The sequence below is a fragment of the Cryptotermes secundus genome, unplaced genomic scaffold (assembly GCF_002891405.2).
Source record: "Cryptotermes secundus unplaced genomic scaffold, Csec_1.0 scaffold169, whole genome shotgun sequence".
NCBI classification, from domain to species: domain Eukaryota; kingdom Metazoa; phylum Arthropoda; class Insecta; order Blattodea; family Kalotermitidae; genus Cryptotermes; species Cryptotermes secundus.
The window spans coordinates 526,858-534,479 of NW_019734311.1; positions in this window are offsets into that span (position 1 = coordinate 526,858).

The window sequence follows — 7,622 nt, forward strand, 5'->3', positions numbered from 1 at the left end:
AAATACATTTGACCGTTAGATCTTTCATATATTCCTAGCGCCTACATAGAGATACGTGTAAATTAACATTAGTCTCAGACGGCCAGATCTGGCCAGTTGTTAAATTCAAACAAAAAACAAGAAGTTCTGGGTAGAACTAATAGCCTACTTTCCTTTGATACGACACGGGTCGCCTAGGAAACAATGCCTTCAACAATTCTTTGTTGTCGCGGGAAGGTGTGTATTGAGTTTTTACTTACCAACAATAGGGGGATATAAAGACACATCAACAGTCACACTCGCTCAACAATTCTTCTACTGTTAGTTAGTAAGTTAGTTATTGGAGAGGGTGGGTTTCCCCGTGCACTTAAGACCTGTATTGGTCCATTGTGCTTCCCTCTATGATTTCTACCAGTCTCTATATCCTACCGGTACTGGTGCTTACCATCAGTCCCGCCCAGCCAGCGAGACCGGCTCTACTAGCTGAGAGGTATCTATAATGCTTCCCCCATCTACCAGAGGTATTAGAGATTGCTGTTGGGCGAGAAACGTCCGTAATTTGGCTCAGTGACCTCCTTTGGAGATATGAGGTTCTTTTTCGTGCCGTAAAGCTACGACATGGGACTCACGGCTTAAAGTCCCTCCCAGAGGACTTGTTCCCTGAATTTTTCCGCCCTTAAAAATTCGACGACCTCCGCCGGGTATTTGAACCCGCGTACTACGAGTCATGAGGTGGGAACGTTACCTCTAGACTACGGAGGCCGCTTTCTTCTACTGTTACGTGTATTCGTTGCAGTTGGAACGTGTTTACTGAGCCGTTGCCTAGCAATTAAGGGTCGGATACATTTACCTAGTTTTTGCCTAGCACTGATAGGAGGGATACACATACAGACACACCGACTGATGGGATGGGATTGAAGAAGTACGCCGTTGTAATGTGCTCAGGTGCCATGACATACATACGAAGTTTAATAAAAATTGGTTCAGGCACTCAAAAGTTAAGTGGGGAGGATTCACAGACACAGAAACAGCATGGAGATTGCACAAGCTTATATTCTTTTTCTCAGAATAAGGAAAGTAGGCTAAAAAAGTCCGTACAAGTGACTCCAGCACCTATCACATGGAAGCCATACTGGGCGTCTGCTGGCCCCACTCCATGGTCGATCTGTCTTTTCTTCGTCTCTGAGTAACTTTCCAATTCCTTGGCTTTTGTTTCATAACAGCAAGTTAATTTAAGTTTGTCGAGTGAGTTTCGTTGCGCCTGAAAAACTGAAATTCAGGTATCTATTTATCGTATTTTAAACTTTGTGTAACGTGTCTTTGTTTTTGTAATTCATTGTGAAACAAAATGGCGTAACAAGGAGGTAAACTGTGACGTCTTGCTGGATTTCGATTTTGTGCAGGCGGTAAATATGAGAACCTACAAGAGGAAAACGCCTGTAAAGTGTATACGGAGGCATGTACTGTTTTTGCTTGCTCGGAAACCTGGAACGTGGGTTCGAATCCCACACAAGACATGGATGTTTGGTGTGTGTATGCGTTTCTTCTGTGTTTGTGTTGTCATGCGTTTAGGTAGACGCCTTGCGACGAGCTGATCACCCGTCCAAGGAGTCCTACCGTCTGTAAAAATGATCGATGAAACTGAGAAATCAGCCCTGTGCTCCAAAGTGGGACCGAAATGAAAAAAAAAGAAGAATAGTTTTGGCTAAAGTTTGCAGTCTAGGAAAAGCATCTGTTTAGTACTCCTTTAATTTTACGATGCTACTGAGGTTTTGAAAAAAAAAATACTTCATAAAAGGAAGTTGGCGTAGGTTCTATATAAAACAATTTTCTAGATCGTTTAAAAGTGAGAATTAGCCTTCATCGTGCCTGATTAAAATCCCAGTAGTGGTAGCTCACTGTCCGAATCAAATGATGGCATCTAATTGAAACTCTTTCCCCTTCAATAACGAATAACTCCATCGTACATTTGAGTTATAAGGAAGTTACAAATCAAAACCCCTTCTTCTTTCCTTCTTTCATAGACAATAAACACCTTGGTCTCATGTGAGTCAGTCCTTTGTGTCAGGCCGCTTGCAAGCGCTTCGGAAATTGTTTGTACGAATATTTCGGCGATAGCGACATGATGGTAACACGTGCAAGAATCAGATTCTCAGGCTGCCTAAACTTAAGAAATCTGTCCTGAATAACTGCTGGTAGCTGAGCTGCTCTTTATGGATTTTACAAGGTATAAAGTACACAGAGAATTCTATCAGTTGGTAGTCGGTTTTGGAGCGTTCCCGTGAGATTCTACGCGCATAACTTGCAATGGGTCGGGCACCACTTCGATGTGAGCCACCTAGTGTGGGATCCGGTGTACTAGTGAGGACGTTGCGACGAGAAAGGTTAACCAAATATGTTAAGTTCTTCTCCGATGCGGAAGAATCGAAACTAGAGGAATATATACTGGCTGTCTCCAAACTGTATTATGGGCTAAGTATGAAAGATGTGAGAAGGCTGGATAACCGGTATTCTGTCAAAACAAATACAATTTTAAATGACTGGTATGATTTGCTGTCGTCATTCCTTAAATGGAAGAACACAATATCCATTCGAACTCCGCAGGCAGAAGTCTAAGTAGAGCAACTTGCTTCAGTAAACAAAATGTTGAGATGCTCTTCGCTAATTTAGGTAAAGTACACAAGTAAAAATTTCAGTGGTGAAATATTTATAATGTGGTCGAGACCACAGTAATAACCACAAAAATTAAAAAACTAAGATTCAGCAAGGAAAGTAGTGAAGCAGGTTGGAGCAGTGACGTCAGCAGAGGGAGGTTCTCTGATCATCATGGCCTTGGCTGAAAGTGCAATCGGGGATTTTGTTCCGACGTTCTTTGTGTTTCCAAGAAAGAACTTACCGGATCATTCCTTTGCAAATGAACCAGAGGTCTATGATGGATCAACAAATAAGTCAGAGTGGATGGCAGGAAATTACTCGAAGAATCCCGTCTTCTGGGATGTGACGCCGTGTAGATGTTGTGTGAACCGACGATTCGGTGGAACGTATCGCCTCCATATTAAGGGTAGAAAAATCCGCGAGCAAGAAACCAGCAGCTCAAGCTGGTTCCTCGCTCGCGGAATTTTCTTCCCTGAATATGGAGGCGATACCTTCCTCCGAAACGTCGGTTTACACAACATCTACACGGCGTCACATCCCAGAAGACGGCATTCTTCATAGCCACCGCCGTGAAAATCTCAAACATTACAGGAAATTACTTGCTGTTGCTCATGCAGCATTTTCTTCCCTGAATATGGAGGCGATACCTTCCTCCGAAACGTCGGTTTACACAACATCTACACGGCGTCACATCCCAGAAGACGGCATTCTTCATAGCCACCGCCGTGAAAATCTCAAACATTACAGGAAATTACTTGCTGTCGCTCATGCAGCATTTCATAAAGAAAGATAAAACTATATTACCTCTACTGATCAATCATCAATCACATATTTCCCTAGGAGTACCTGACCTTGCCAAGGGAATACCACTTACAAACTGCAACAATCAGACACGTCCGTTTATGGGCCTTTAAAAAGTTCCGTGAACAACGCGTCTAACGCAAGGTTAACAAGTCATCCAAGGAAAAAAACATGACAATTTACGATAGCCCATCCATAGTGAACAAGTCGCTGCCAAATGCACTCACAGCAATCAACATCACGTCTCGGTTTCTGGTCGAAGCAACAGGGCTGTTTAACACAGACATATTAGGTGAAGAGTACATTCCTCCCTTGAACTACATTTTAAGACAATGAATGTTGCATAAATACGGACTTGTAAGGAATAGGTACCTACTCATTTCTAGGTGGTATATTTATATTCCCGTGCAGATACTAAGGAAACCGCAAAAAAAGAAAGACAGACAAGATAGCTGACAATCTGGTGGAGACTAAAGTCGGATATTTCCCGAATTCGAGTCTAGGCCACTACCATTACGTCAACGTGAAGAATAAGTTCCTTGTGAACACCTGCTTCAGAACATACGGAAAGGACCACAAGCATCGGCGGCCTGCTAGGTCGGCAAGATAAGTAGTAACCTGTAAAATAAATAATTTTACGCGTTGAAGAGGAGAACTGGAGGGAAAATGTCACGTGTATGGAGTGACTACAGTGTTCTGGATTAGATATTGGATTTACTGAGCACTTATACCGGAACTACTGTATGAGTACAAGTAATTACAGCGCCATCGCTGATCTCCACACTTTACAAATCACCACTGTAACCTCACCAATGTTGTTCATTTACATTCTTAATTATAATGTAATACAAGTAAACGAACTGTATTACCAGTTAACAAAGGATGAAACACAATTAACCCCAGCACCAGCAGGCGCCAAGAACGACATCTGGCCCAATTTTAGGTACAGCCAATAGTAAAAATTCAGAGGCGAGGAAACCGGGCTTTCCCGGAACCGACAAGACTTCTGCCTCTCCGGAGCGATCAGTCGTCTCAGAGAGTAACTGGAGTAGCTTCGCGACATTCGGACCTCCCGGACATTAAATCGGCGTTGCACAAGTCCGGTACACAAATTCAACAGTGCTAAAGCCTTGTGATAGGCAATTCTCGTTCACATCTGCAATAAGAGCAACAGTGCTGAGTGAAGTGGGTGTCAAGTGTTCTCTATCTCCTTGTGTGAAGCAAGGCCCAGAAGTCGCCCTGAGAGAGATACTTGTCCTACCAACTGAGCAGTCGAAATTCCAAACGCCCACCTATCCACATTCCCCCTTTTTGTTTACCCCGCTCCAAATTCATGGATTGCATCAAAGTCCACTGGCGCCCATACCGATTCAAATTCAGAGTAATCCCGCACCCTACTCTGAACCAAACAGCAACGAGGAAGCGGCGGATAAAAGTGTAGGAACCAGGCAAGACCAACACAGCCGTGGATACCACCCAGCAGCAGTAGTGACACTACGGTGAAGGTAGGTGAGCGACCCAGAAACCGGCGGGCATTGATCGACACACGAGAGCAAGAAGGGGCGGTTCGAGAGAATAAGTGGAGCCCAACGTAAGGGCTAACGACGGTTAAACCACAGTACACGCTAAGTTTCTTTCTATGAAATATATCCCGAAGTAAAGACACAAAGTCCGGGAAACACTTGTAAATTATTTTTGGAGGAATTCACTTGTGGCACTTCTACAACACATCCTTATTTACTTCCCAACACAGTCACCATGGATCGCAATGCACTTAGTGAGCCTGGGAAGGAGTTTTTTATTCCAGCTTCGTAGAAATCTTCCTCCTGCTCTCTTAGACACGGAGAACAGATCTTGACACTTCTGGACATCGTTGAAGTTCATCGATGGTTAAACGTCCGTCAGAATGATTTTTTCATCAATTTTTTGGATGATTTCATCAGTGACAACGGATGGCCTTCCACTCCTTATTTCATAATGAAAATCACTTCTTCTCGCTTCAAATTCACGACACCATTTTGACATGTTTTGCCTGTTTATAAAATCTTCGCCGTAAACAGAAACAGGTTGACGATGAATTTCAGCAGCAGTTTCCCCTTTCGCGTGAAGAAATCGAATTACTGCACGAACCTCACATTTGGCGGGGTTTGAAATCGACACGGCCATTTTAAACACATACTGCGAGCAGAACGTTGCCGTGACTGTGACCGGTGAACTGTGCCCTGTCATACGGTTCCTATGTGATACGGCAGCACTGCCATTTCTGAAAAAGAAAAACCTTTGCATTTTTACTGGACTTGTATCTTTACTTTCCGGATATCCCTCGTAGTCTGTTATTTCTTCACCAGCCGTTCCCTGGTAACGGCTTCTAACAATGGAGGTTCTTCAGCTTCCGCGCTCAAGACCTCTCTGAACGACGGCTCCCTTCCAACTGTGCCTTTTCTTCACAGCCTCCCGTACAGACATGATTTCGTTATAATTCCTCAGCATGGACGGCGCAGAAAACACCGTTCATTCTCTTATGCCAGTCGTTTCAGCGGGAATGTGTTCACGTCACCCAGCAACGGGTTGCGTAACCCCGTTTATTAAGAATTCTCCTCAGCAACGGGTCTACACGCTACAATGTGAACTGAATATTATTTACCGCTATTAATGAACTTTCGAGTCATCAGTAAACTGTGTTCAGAGAAAGGAAATAGGACATATGACCTTACCAACCTGATGTTTAGATGAATGATAAAAGTCTCTCTCACTGTAATTTACTAAATATTCCCACTAATAACCTGCAACTTAATTACTTCAAAGAGCTAGCTGTTTATTATGTAAAATTACATATTTATAACGCAAAAAAGAAGCAAAGAAGGTCGTTTCAGGCATTATGGATGTAGATTGAGGCATCTACGTAACATATATCTCACGGTCTTTTTAAGCTTAAAATGGCGTAGTAAAACTACGGCCCGCAAATTGGAAGCGGTCACTGAAAAATTCATTCAGGTTCGAGGGATATACAGATATTGCTTGATTTCAGAATGCAGCCCTTTATTTATTTCATTTCTCACATATGGTTTAGAATTGTACTTCAAGGGTTAAACGTGCAGTTCTTTCGTATTTGGTACCTAACCACATTCAGTCAGTGTAAATAGTTGATACATATGTAACAGATTTTTAAGTATAGAAGTATTCCTGCCATAGCTTCCGGTCCGCGAAATAGAATGACCCCGCCCCCAGCTGAGACGTAATCTGACACATTTTGCATAGAATAACTTTCACACAAAACCACATCATCCATGCAAACATTCGGATAACATTTATAATAAGCTCTAATAATTCTTTCGATTTATTGTCCATCTGTAATAAAGTCAGTACCGCTGACGAACACTACGAGCCGGGATAGTGCAGTCAGTATAAGAACTGGCTACGAGATGGACGGCAGAGAGTTCAGAGTTCGAGTCCCGGTAGGGTCAAGAGTTTTCACTTCACCATATCGTCCAGGCCGGGCTCTGGGGTCCACCCAGCATCCTATTAATGGGTACCGGGGGCCCTTTCTCCGGTACTAAGGCGGCGGGGGCGTGAAGTTGACCACTCACATCCAACTACTGCCGAGGTCAAGAAAGCGTGAGTCTATACGAGTACATACACTTCCCCATACTTCTTCATGGCGTAATGCTTAATTAGTTAAGCACGGGACAACTTTACTTTTTATTTTACCGTGACGAACGTTCGCCTACAAGTTTGGGCATGTGCAAATGCGGCTGCGCCATCTGGGGTCAGGGTCACTAAGAGCCGCATTCTGCCTCTTTCTCAGCTACTCATGCGGGAAAGCCCATAGCAGAGCGGTGGATTACCCACTTCCATTGTCTAACGGAAAAGAACCTAAGGAACGCTGTTGAATATACGCTATTCAACTAATACAGATTATTTCAAACAACTAGTATTTAGACTTTTAGTGAACGGAAAGAACGGCCTTCCTCTACTTTCCTCCAGTTGTTGTGGTCTGGCAAGGCCAGGATACTGGCCACTGGCCAGTTCTCTTAGTTCCTCGGAACCTCGGAACTCTAGCCATGGTAGAGGGGTCATACCAGCAAGCGTACAGCTTCGAGTGCTCCACAACAGCCTTTACCTTTCCGCGCGGATAAAGTTACGGGGCACTCTTCACACAGCGTCAACCGAAACGCAATGATGCCCCC